Source organism: Sus scrofa, chromosome 2, assembly GCF_000003025.6.
Source record: "Sus scrofa isolate TJ Tabasco breed Duroc chromosome 2, Sscrofa11.1, whole genome shotgun sequence".
Lineage (NCBI taxonomy): Eukaryota > Metazoa > Chordata > Mammalia > Artiodactyla > Suidae > Sus > Sus scrofa.
The window spans coordinates 95,032,256-95,044,968 of record NC_010444.4 but is presented as its reverse complement, the minus strand read 5'-3'; the positions used below and the strand labels follow the sequence as shown (position 1 = coordinate 95,044,968).

Genomic DNA, 12,713 nt, shown 5'->3' with positions numbered 1-12,713 from the left:
AACAGTAATATTAAAAATGAAGAAGCTCATTGATAAAGGCAAAGACAATTTAAAAGTAGGAAATCACTCATTGACAAAAATGATATCTAAATTAGCCAGCATGAGAAGAGGAGAGAACAAATGCAGAACAGTGAAAATGCATTTGAAATTAAGGAGACCAGCAGGATGAAACAATTCTACACACATATAGATGGATATATCAAAATATAAGGGGAACGACTAGTCCAATAACTGTAATGGTCACACACATAAAAAAGAAAAACCAAGCCAAACATAACATAAACTTGGTCAGCAAATTGCAAGAAAAGACAACAAAAAGAGGAAGAGATGAAGAAAGACACAAAATAGCAATTCAAAAAGTTAAGTAAATGAAAATAAATATATATTTATCCATAATTACATTGAATGTAAAAGGATTAAATGCTCCAATTAAAAGAAAAGACTAGCTGAGTGGACTCAAAAGCAAGACCCATATATATGCTGTATACAGGAGACCCACTTCAGATCTAAGGACACATACAAACTTAAAGTGAGGAGATGGAAGAACGTACTACATGAAAATGGCAATTATAGAAAAGCAGGAGTAGCAATACTCATATCAGACAAAATAGATTTTAAAATAAAGAAGTTCACAAGAGACAAAAAGGACATTACATAATGATCAAAGTATCAATACAGAAATAAATAATTTTAAATATATATGCACCCAACATAGGAGCAGCACAATATATTAGGCAACTACTAACAGCCATCAAAGGGAAAATTGACAGTAACTCAATAATAGTGGGGGACTTTGACACCCACTGAGAGAAATGGACAGATGATCCAGACAGAAAATCAACAAGGAAATATAGGCCTTAGATGATACACTAGACCAAAGAGACTTAACTATTACCTATGGAAATTTTCACCTCAAACAGCAGAACATACTTTCTTCTCAAGTGCACATGGAACATTATTCAGAATAGATCAAATCTTGGGCCACAGATCAAGCCTTGATAAATTTTTAAAAGTTGAAGTTATTTCAAGCATTTTCTCCTATACAGTGCTATAAGACTAGAAATAAACTACAAGAAAAAAAACAGCAAAAACCGCAAACTCTTGGATGCTGAACAATATACTACTAAACAATCAATGGATAATTAAAAAGAAGAGGAAATTAAAAGATACATAGAGACAAATGACAATGAAGACAAAACAATCCAAAACCTATTGGACAGTAAAAAAAAATAAATAAATAAACAAATGGGACTTAATTAAACTTAAAAGTTTCTGCACAGCAAAGGAAACCCTAAACAAAATGAAAAGACAACTCACAAAATGTGAAAACATATTTGCAAATGAATCAACTGACAAGGGATTAATCTCCAAAATTTATAAACACCTTCTACAGCTCCATGCCAAAAAAATAACCCCATAAAAAAATGGGCAGAACATCTAAGCAGATAGTTCTCCAAAGAATACATATGGATGGCCAAAAAACACATGAAAAGATGTTCAACATCACTCATAATTAGAGAAACGCAAATCAAAGCCACTCTGAACTACCACCTTACACCGGCCAGAATGGCCATCATCAAAAAGTCTACAAACAAGTGCTGGAGAGGGTGTGGAGAAAAAGGAACCCTATCACACTGTTGGTGGGATTGTAAATTGGTGCAGCCACTGTGGAAAACAGTATGGAGATTCCTCAGAAAACTAAAAATAGAACTACCATTTGATCCAGCAGTGCTACTCCTGGGTATCTATCCAGAGAAAACCATGACTCTAAAAACACATGTACTCCAATGTTCATTGCAGCACTATATACAATAGCCAAGACATGGAAACAACCTAAATGTCCATCAACAGAGGAGTGGATCAAGGAGATGTGGTACATATATATAATGAAATATTATTCAGCCATTAAAAAGAATGAAATACTGTCATTTTTAGCAACATGGATGGATCTAGAAGTTATCATGCTAATGAAGTCAGTCAGACAATGAGACACCAACATCAAATGCTATCACTGACATGTGGAATATGAAAAAACGGACACAATGAACTTCTTTTAGAACAGATACTGACTCACAGACTTTGAAAAACCTATGGTTTCCAAAGGAGACAGGATGGGGGTGGAGGGATATGCTGGGGGTTTGGGAGGAATATGCTATAAAATTGGGTTGTGATGATCATTGTACAACTATAAATGTAATAAATTCATTGATTAATTTAAAAAAAAAACCTATAGAACACAGCAAAAGCAGTTCTGAGAGGGAAGTTTATAGCAATACAATCTTATCTCAGGGAAGAAAAAAAATGTAAATAAACAATAACCTTACACTTCAAACATCTAAAGAAGGAAGTACAGACAAAGCCCAAAATCGGTAGAAGGAAAGAAATCATAAAGATTAGAGCAGAAATCAATAACATAGGGACAAAGAAAACAATTGAGAAGATTGATAAAACCAAAAATTGGTTCTTTGAAAAGATCAACAAAACTGATAAACTGTTAGCCAGACTCATCAAGAAAAAAAGATAGAGGGTTCAAATCAATAAAGTTAGGAATGAAAAAGAAGTTATAACTGACACTGCAGAAATACAAGGGATCATGAGAGATTACTGCGAGCAACTGTATGCCAATAAAATGAGGACAACCTAGAAAAAATGGACAGATACTTACAAAGGTACAACCTACCAAGACCAAACCAGGAAGAAATAGAAAAGATGAATAGACCAATCACAAGTACTGAAATTGAAAATGTAATTTGAAAATTTTCAAAATACAAAAGTCCTGGACCTGATGGCTTCATGGCCAAGTTCTACAAAACATTCAGAGAAGAGTTAACACCTCTTATTCTGAAACTTTTCCAGAAATTGCAGAGGAACACTTCCAAGCTCATTCTATGAAGCCGTCATTACCCTGATACCAAAACCAGATAAAGATACCACAAAACAAGAAAATTACAGGCCAATATCACTGATGAACATAGATGCAAAAATCCTCAACAAAATATTAGCAAAATGCAAACAAATATACATTAAAAACTTCATATTCCATGATCAGTAGGATTTATCCCAGGGATGAAAGGATTCTTAAATATCAACAAATCTATCAATGTGATGCACCACATCAACAACTTTAAAAATAAAAACCATATGATCATCTCGATAGATGCAGAAAAAGCTTTTCACAAAAGTTGACAGCCATTCATGATAAAAACTCTCCAGAGAGTGGGCATAGAAGGGAACTATCTCAATATAGTAAGAGCCATGTTTGACAAACCCACAGCTAACATCATTCTCAATGGGGAAAAAACTGAAAGCAAGACTAAGATCAGGGACAAGACAAGGATGTCCTCTTGTGCCAATGTTATTCAACATAGTCTTGGAAGTCATAGTGGTGGCAATCAGAGAAGAAAAAGAAATAAAAGTAATCCAAATTGGAAAAGAAGAAGTAAAACTATCACTGTTTGCAGATGACATGATACTACACCTAGAAAACCCTTAAGACTGTACCAGAAAATTGTCAGAACTCATCAATGAATTTGGGAAAGTTGAAGGATACAAAATTAATACGCAGAAGTCAACTGCATTTCTGTATACTAACAATGAAAGATCAGAAAGAGAAATTATGGAAACAATCCCATTTACCACTGTATTGAAAAGAATAAAATACCTATGGATAAACCTCCCTAAAGAGACAAAAGATTTGTACTCTGAAAACTATAAGGCACTCATGAAATTCGAAGAAGACACAAATTGATGGAAAAATATACCATGCTCTTGGATTGGAAAAATCAGTATAGTCAAAATGACAATACACCTACGGCAATCCATAGATTCAATGCAATCCCTATCAAATTACCAATGACAGTCTTCACAGAACTAGAACAAAATATTTTAAAATTTGTATGGAAACACAAAAGAACTTGAACACCCAAAGCAACACAGAAAAGAAAAAATGAAGCTGAAGGAATCAGGCTCCCTGACTTCAAACCCTACTACAAAGCTACAGTCATCAAGACATTATGATACTGGCACAGAAAATAGAAATACAGATCAATGTAATAGGATAGAGAGCCCAGAAATAAACCCAAACACCTATGGTCAATTAGCCTATGACAAAGGAGCCAAGGACATATAGTGAAGGAAAGATAGTCTCTTCATTAAATGGTGCTGGGGAAACTGGACAACTGCGTGTAAGAGAATGAAATTCGAATATTGTCTAACACCATACACAAAAATAAACTCAAAATGGATTAAAGACTTAAATGTTAAGTCCAGACACTGTAAAACTCCTAGAGGAAAACATAGGCAGAACTCTCTTTGACATAAATCACAGTAACATCTTGTTTGACCCACCTCCCCTAGAATAAAGACAATAAAGCTGCAAATAAACCAGTGGGACCAATTGAACTCAAAAGCTACGGCACAGCAAAGTAAATCATTAGAAAAACCAAAAAGACAACCCACAAAATGGGAAAACACTTTTGCAAATGACTCAACCAACAAAGGTTTAATCTCCAAAATATACAAATAGCACATACAACTCAGCAACAAAAAACCAAACAACTCAATTGAAAAATGGGCGGAAGACCTAAATAGACATTTCACCAAAGCAGACATATACATGGCCAGCAGGTTCAGGAAAAAATACTCAACAGCACTAATTATTAGAGAAATGCAAATCAAAACTACTATCAGGTACCACCTCATACCAGTCAGAGTGGCCATCATTAACAAATCAACAAATAGCAAATGCTGGAGAGGATGTGGAAAAAAGGGAACCCTCCTGTTCTGTTTGTGGGGATGTAAGTTGGTACAACCACTATGGAAAACAGTTTGGAAATAGCTCAGAAAACTAAATATAGAACTACCATATGACCTAGCAATTCCACTCCTAGGCATATATCCAGATGAAAATTTCTTTGAAAAAGATACATGTATCCATATGTTCATCATAGCACTATTCACCAGTTGCCAAGACATGGAAACAACCTAAATGCCCAACAATGGACGAATGGATCAGAAAGATGTGGTACATATATACAGTGAAATACTACTCAGCAATAAAAATAATGCCATTTGCAGCAACATGGGTGGAACTAGAGATTCTCATATTGAGAGAAGTAAGTCAGAAAGAGAAATACAGACACCATATAATATCACTTATATGTGGAGTCTAAAATATGGCACAAATGATCTAGCTACAAAACAGAAGAGATCATGGACATGTAGGACAGACTCGTGTTTGCTGGGATGGAGGGGAGAGAGAGGGAGTGGGATGGATTGGGAGTCTGGGGGGTAATAGAGGAAAACTCTTGGATTTGGAGTGGATGGGAAGTGAGGTCCTGCTGTATAGCACAAGGAACTATATATCTAATCATTTGTGATGGTATGTGAAGGAGGATAATGTGAGAAAAAGAATGTATACATATGTATGACTAGGTCGCTTTGCTGTACATCAGAAACTGACAGAAGATTGTAAATCAATTATAATAAATTTTAAAAATAAACTAAATTTAAACCCCCCCCAAATAAAAATAAAATAAAAACAACCCTTTAATTCTCAGATCAAATGTCAAATCCATTAAGGCTTCCTTGACTTATCTAGGTGAAAATATTTATGTGCCCTATTATAAAATCCTGTATTCCTCTTGTATAATACACTTAATATGTAATCATCTGATTAAATATCTTTAATAAGACTAATATAGCCAATTAAACTCCATATTTCTTGAAGGCAAATCTTGCGTTTATGCTTTTAACTATTCTGCACATCACCTAACATACACATGTGTATAAGTATATATGCTTACTTGATTGAATGATTTGATTGACTGATCTGGCAACATCTGGATGGTTTTTCCTGCCACTAGAGCAACTGTTGTGATATTAGAAAGAGTGGATGAGGCTAATAAAATTGTGATGGCCCAGTAAAAATGTTGGTTAGGCAATATATCTCTTGAATCTAGCTTTAAGTATCAAGAATAGGAGACTCATTCAGCCTATAAATTTTTGTTGGTTTTCTAAACTCAGATGTCATAAAATCTACTTCATAGCTACAAAATGTGCTGTGGCTGTGTGTTTTTAAGGATCACCTAAGCTTTATACTAAAGAAAATTTTCCAAAATAATAATATATGTACTAGAGGGGACAGAAAAGTTGATTTTAGGTGCTATAGAGACAGGCCATTTAAAAATCTTTAATTATTATCAATATACTTTAATGTGTTAGGAAAAATAAACTATCACATCAAAATCATAATTGCCATGGCTAATATAGCTTTGGATGGGGTTGAAAAACATTCATTTTAGTATTAAAAACAATAATAATTTTAAATTAAAATACTATAAAATGTGGTATCAGATATGATCACAACTATGCCTGAAGTTTAAGAAATATTATTTTAAATAATTGAAATATATTTAAACCTACCTAGGTTCTCACCATTATGGAATCAATCATTGTGTCTGAGAACTTTCATTCACTTGTCAGATATTTATGGGGCACTGCTATGTTTCAATCTCCAGGCTCAAAATTAAAGGAATAATGTGATTAAGAAAGTGTCTTCCCTCAAAGAGCTCACAACCCCAAAGAGAAGCACCATGGAAAAAGTACATAAACCTGGTGTAAATATCCCAATATAAGAACATCTATTGAAGGGTCCATTGTGAAGGAGAAAAAATGTAGGAATGAACATCTCTGCTTAGTGAATGTGGTACCAAAAAAGGAGTTAATAGAGGAGCTCAATTTGGGAGGCTGGGGGGAAGTTCTCTGGGCAAATAAGTGAGTTATATCATTTCAGGTGAAGACCATGGTCTGTCAAGGCAGAGAAGCATCTCTGACAAAAAATAATCCCAAATGGCTAGATTCTGGGATGCAGCATAGTAGGGTCTGGGAACTGGCAAAAGAGGCAAGTAGAAGCGGTGGTATCTCATGCAAGGAGTTGCTTCTATACCTTAAAGGACCAATACAGAGAATACGCACATGATCAGGTTTCTATTTTTAAAATAATAATAATGCCAAAGGAATTTTGAACTCTTTTGAATTTCAATGCAAGAAGTTTGAAAAATATTTTTCCTAGCAAAGATTCTCTTAAAAAAGAACTTTTTCCAAAACACCCAAAAGTGAGGTTTAAAGAAGAGACGCAAACAGAGATTAAGATGAGAAGCTGGAGTTCCCGTCGTGGCTCAGTAGTTAACGAATCCGACCAGGAACTATGAGGTTTCGGGTTCGATCCCTGGCCTTGCTCAGTGGGTTAAGGATCTGGCGTTGCCGTGAGCTGTGGTGTAGGTTGCAGACGCGGCTCGGATCCCGCATTGCTGTGGCTCTGGCGTAGGCCAGTGGCTACAGCTCCGATTCAACCCCTAGCTTAGGAAACTCCATACGCCGTGGGAGCGGCCCAAGAAATGGCAAAAAGACAAAAAAAAAAAAAAAAAAAAAAAAATGAAGAGAAACTTACACTCTTATAGGAAGAAAATCATCCATCTCTGAGGCTTTTGTCTCCAATCCTGAGGGTCTTACCTGTTTCTTAAGGAAAGCAGTTCCTAGTCATCCATTTCCTCCCGTTCATGCTCCATCCTGCTCCTTCACTTTGGCAGCTCCTGAAATATCATAGCACTTCTGTAATCTTTTATTGACTGATATATAGATGAAGAACATTTAAAAATAATTGATTTAAAAATAATTAAAAATAATTGATATTTTATATTGTAATCAATATAAAATATCAATATTTTTGGTCATTATTCAGATTTTATATCTAAGCAATTTTTGTGGATGGGAGAGGATGGGGATGTAATATCTTCATATTTATTTTACGTTAGGTCAATGCTTCTCACACTTGGCTGCACTTTGAAATCACTTGAGGGGTGTTACAAATTTTTCTAAGTCAAAAAGAGAAAGAGAGAGAGAATCTTAAAAAAAAAAAAAACCCATCACATACATACATACCATAAATTAAAAGACAAATGACAAAGAAGGAGAAAATATTTGGAATACCATTATAACCAGAAACATTAAAATAAAAAAAGAACAAAGGACAAAATTTAGAAAAATAGGCAGAAGGCATCACAGACATGCGAAACAGGATATAGAAATGGCTTTTAAGTATGTTAAAAAAACATTCAATTTCACTTACAGAAAGATAAATACAAATTAAATTATAGTGAGAGAATATTTCTTACCTATCAAGTTAACAAAAATTCTAAAATTTGATATATCCTGTTTCTGAGAGTATAGGAAAACAGTCTCATACTTTGCTGGCAGAAGGGCAAAATGCCATAACATAGGTTAAAATTAAACCTCGAAAGCCAAGACAAAGCCACTCCTACAATTTTTCTCCTGAAAATTCAGCAAACTGAAATTGTGTTCCTATAAATACTCTGCTTTGTCAGAAACACACTATATCCAGTCAGCCAGTCCCCAAATACCTACCAAATCTGAGCTCGGTACTTACTTTTTTGTCATCTTAAAAGGTCAGATGTGCAACGCAAGCAAATCATGCCGTGTCTCTGTGTTGCGGCTTCTAACTCTACAAAACTCATCTTTCCCAATATCGTTTGGGAATAGTGCTCCACTGTTTGTGAAGCACTGTAGTCTTGCAATCCATGGGGCTTGTTTTCCTTGAATAAAGGACATCAAATTCATTACTAAATCGTTTTATTGTTTTTATTTGATACATCTAAGGAGAGGAATTAGGCAGTATCTAAAACCACTTGTGCATTTTTCCTTTGACAAAGCAATCCTACCATATCAAGAAATTAGCCTTAAAGATACAACTGCAGCCTTAATATATATATATATATAGAGAGAGAGAGAGAGTGAGAGAGAGAGAGAGAGACACAAAGTTATGCACTCCAGTATTATTTGTAATACCAAATATTGAAAAAAACTAAATTCCTATACATAAGACATTGATTGAATAAACGATATGTCCATACCATAAAGATCTATGACTAAGTAGCTGTAAGAAAAAAAATGGAAGTTCTCCAAGTATTTTTAAGTATGGAGTGCTTTCCAAGATTTTTGGTAAGGGGAAAAAACATTTTTAAAAAGCAGGTTTGTATAGACAATACATAAACTCTTACATAAAAAGAAGGGAAAATAATATATTTTATATTATACCCATGCTCGTTTTTGCAAAAATAAACACAAGAACAGTACCCTAGAAAATAATGAAATGATTGCCTACAAAGACTTTGTGGAAAGAAGAGAGAGAAGCAAATGATATTATCTCTGATATTATCTCTATGTAGTTTTGATTTGGTAAAATGTTAATGCTTTATGTCCTCCAAAAAATTAAGCTAATAGAAAAAAAATTGAATAAAAGGAGAAACAAATGAACTTATCTATATATCATATTGATAATCATGCAGCAAGAAAACCTGAAGTAATTCAATTAACTTTTGAACACTGGAATATATTCTAAGGATCAAAGAAATTGCAAAGAAATCTTGAACTTTGCTCAGTAGGTTTGTTGGTGGTGGTAGTAGTATAGGCATAGCAATTATAAACTATTTTTTTTGTGCCTTTTTAGGCCTGAGAAATGTATAAACATTTGATGTGGCTGGGAATCAGTGTTTTACATACTGAACAGAAGACAAAGAGGAATAAAATCGGTAATAGAATGAATTCCTAAATATGAATTCCTAAATATTCATAAAATTCTTACTTCTCTCCCCTGAATGGTCCTAGAAGCACTGCTGCCAATAGCACATGAGCACACCAGGCTCTCAGATCAAAATGCTACTTACAGTTTAAAAGAGCCAGGGCTTTGGGAAAAAATGACTGATTCAAGTACGGGACAGGAAAAGTGCAACATGAACTGAGAATATCCTATTGCACCAGAAAGAAAAGAAGTTCCCCCAGTTTGAGTGGGGAAATGTCAAGACAACACAGAGTCATTTGAAAGGGCACCTATGATTCCAGTATGAGATAATGTGCATTGAAAGGAATAATGACAGATATTGAATATGAATTTAAAAATCCAAATTTATATGACAAAGCAAAGAGTGGGAAAGAAAGAAGAGGTCTTCTTTAGATTTCTTTAGAATCCTGACTTATAAATGTAGAAGGCATAATAAATAATTTTGAAAATCATCGTTTTACCAACATCATTGTAATAATTGATTCAGGCAAGAAATAATAATGGGTGCTAAAACCATCAGGTGGCAGGTTGTTGGGAAACAGGATATTGGTCCAGTTCCAGGGTCTCACCCTATTAAGTTACTTATCAAAAAGTAAAAAGGGTACATTTTATTGTAGAAATCTTCAACCAAGGGGTCATAGCTAATATCACCAGTAATAGGACAAAAGACATCATGTACCCTCAGAGAAGTAGTCTTCCTGCCAAAAATGTTTAACCTAATCTCATCATGAAGATGAATCATACAAATCCAAGTTGAAGGACAAACCAAATTTCATGAAGCCCATTGATAGGCTAGAAAACTGTTCTAGATTAACAGAGAAAAAGGAGACAAGGCAAATTAATATAATGTGAGATCTTCGACTGGATCCTGATTTTAAAATTTAAAAAATGCTATAAAGGACTTAATTGGAATATTTGGAGAATTTTTAATGTGGACCATATATCAGCAAATGACGTATAATTGTTAAATTTCCTGTGTGTAATCACAGTATTGTGCTTATGTAGAAAAATTTCCTATTCTTCGAGTTATGAGAAAATATTTGGAGGTGAAATTTCATAATTTGAGAGTTAAGCTGTTCTCAAATGTTTCAAGATTGTAAAAGTACTAATACTCATATAGAGAACTAAAGCAAGTGTTGCAGGGAATATGGATGTTAACTTACTATTCTAGTGAATATTACGTAGGCTTGATGGTTTTTCAAAATTAGGTGTTAGAAAAAAAAATTGATTCCTGAGTTCCATCCCCCAAATTTCTGATTTAATTAGTTGAGGTGGAGCCTAAACCTGGAGACTTTTGAAGCTCACCAGGTAATGCTTAAGCTGAAAAGCACTACAGTAGTTCCAAATTATTTTACAATTATGTGGGGTAGCGGGGAATTACAACTCCTTGAGACTATGTCAAGGAGCTCTGACATAGTCAGACATTTGGGCTCTGACTATGTCAGACATTTTTATAAATGCTTATGTATATTAATTGGCTACATTAATGAATAGCATAGAGTATAAAGCTAAATAGATATTTGATTTTAGTATATTCATTTTTACAAGATATATCTGTGAGTGATAAAATTTTCAAGAGAAACCCAAACCATTCCATCCCATAAATAAGAACAAAACCCTTTAAAAGAGGATCTGCCTAGAATGTGTAAACTACCAGATCAGAGAGTTAAAATTTGAGAACCTTATGTGAAAAACACTCAAAACTATATGTAGTCATGACATATATATCAGTGAACAAACAAGAGTTTTTTTCACACAAAAATATACTAACGCAAAAAAGAGATGATAAAATACGAACACAGTTATACCAAACACTGAGAAAGTGACAGAAATATAAATTTCTGAAATCAAAAACTTGGTGAAAAATCAACCTTTGTATCTGACCTTCATTCAGAATAAAAGAGTGAGGGTGAAAATCTCAAGTTTATTTATTATTTTATGTTACATTTTTAAAGGGTTTGATGGATGATATACTATCAAAGGAAATTTATAACTCTCTGACCAAGTAAAAGTTTAGATTTCATTTGACTCTGATTTCAGGAATTTGTGTTACTTGCTGTGGGAAAATAAGACATCATCTGGAGCTCTAATTACATCTTTTTTTTTTTTTTAACCCTGACATTTGTCAGCTAGCTAGTCAATTCCTTACTCTAGCCATGATTCTTCATGTCAAAAAGTAAATAAACAGCAACATTTCTACATAAGAAATGTAGAATTCCTCAATATAGTAGATCCTCAGACAATCTCAGTTCCTGTAGGTTTGTTGTTCGTTTTTTGGTGGTTTTTTTGGTCTTTTTGTCTCTTTAGGGCCACACCTGTGGCATATGGAGGTTCCCAGGCTAGGGGTCAAATCGAAGCTGTAGCCACGGGCCTACACCACAGCCACAACAACATGGGATCTGAGCCTCATCTGCGATCTACACCACAGCTCACAGCAACGCCAGATCCTTAACCCACTGAGCAAGGCCAGGGATCAAACCTGTGTCCTCATGGGTACTAGTCAGATTCGTTTCTGCAGAGCCACAATGGGAACTCCAAAGTTCTTATACTTTCAAATGATATTATTTCTTTATTGTTATTTCAATAATCAAATTTATCATCTAACAGAAGTATATCCCTTAACAAAATGTAAATAATTTTTCTATCCCAATACTACATTTGTGCTGAAAGGGTTCTAGTTGTATAGCTAAAATTCAGTATCAAATTTAGTGCTTACCTTAAAATGGTAAGTACACAAAGGGTCTTTATCTTCCAGTATTCCTAAAATAAAAGTTATATTTGGCTATTACTTCAGACATTATTTCCATAAGTGCATTAGCCAAATCAATTCAGTTCTACATCTGCTAACTATGAAAAACAAAACATCTTCTCCCACTTCTTGGCTCTTCACTATATCTGCCCCCCAATACCAGAGAGAAGAATTGGGTATTATTTAAAAGCAATAATGTCCATTTTTAATTTTGTCATGCTTGCTAAAGAAATAGCCATAAGACACATGAATTAGTTACTATATCTAGTAGCTTTACGAGACAAAATTTGGAAATGCAAGTTAAATGAAAATGGGGAGGGAGGTGAG

The 12,713-nt window shown here is 34.2% G+C and overlaps 1 long non-coding RNA gene across 1 annotated transcript in view; it reads right to left on the bottom strand.

Annotated features, from left to right (window-relative positions):
* LOC106509495 overlaps positions 1-12,503 on the bottom strand; it is a 58,716-nt gene extending 46,213 nt beyond the window's left edge. Inside the window, exons 1-3 of the long non-coding RNA XR_001307083.2 lie at positions 12,354-12,503; positions 8,447-8,612; positions 7,513-7,592 (exon numbers count right to left, since the gene is read on the bottom strand). This is a non-coding gene — a long non-coding RNA (uncharacterized LOC106509495). The remainder of the gene's footprint in view (positions 1-7,512; positions 7,593-8,446; positions 8,613-12,353) is intronic.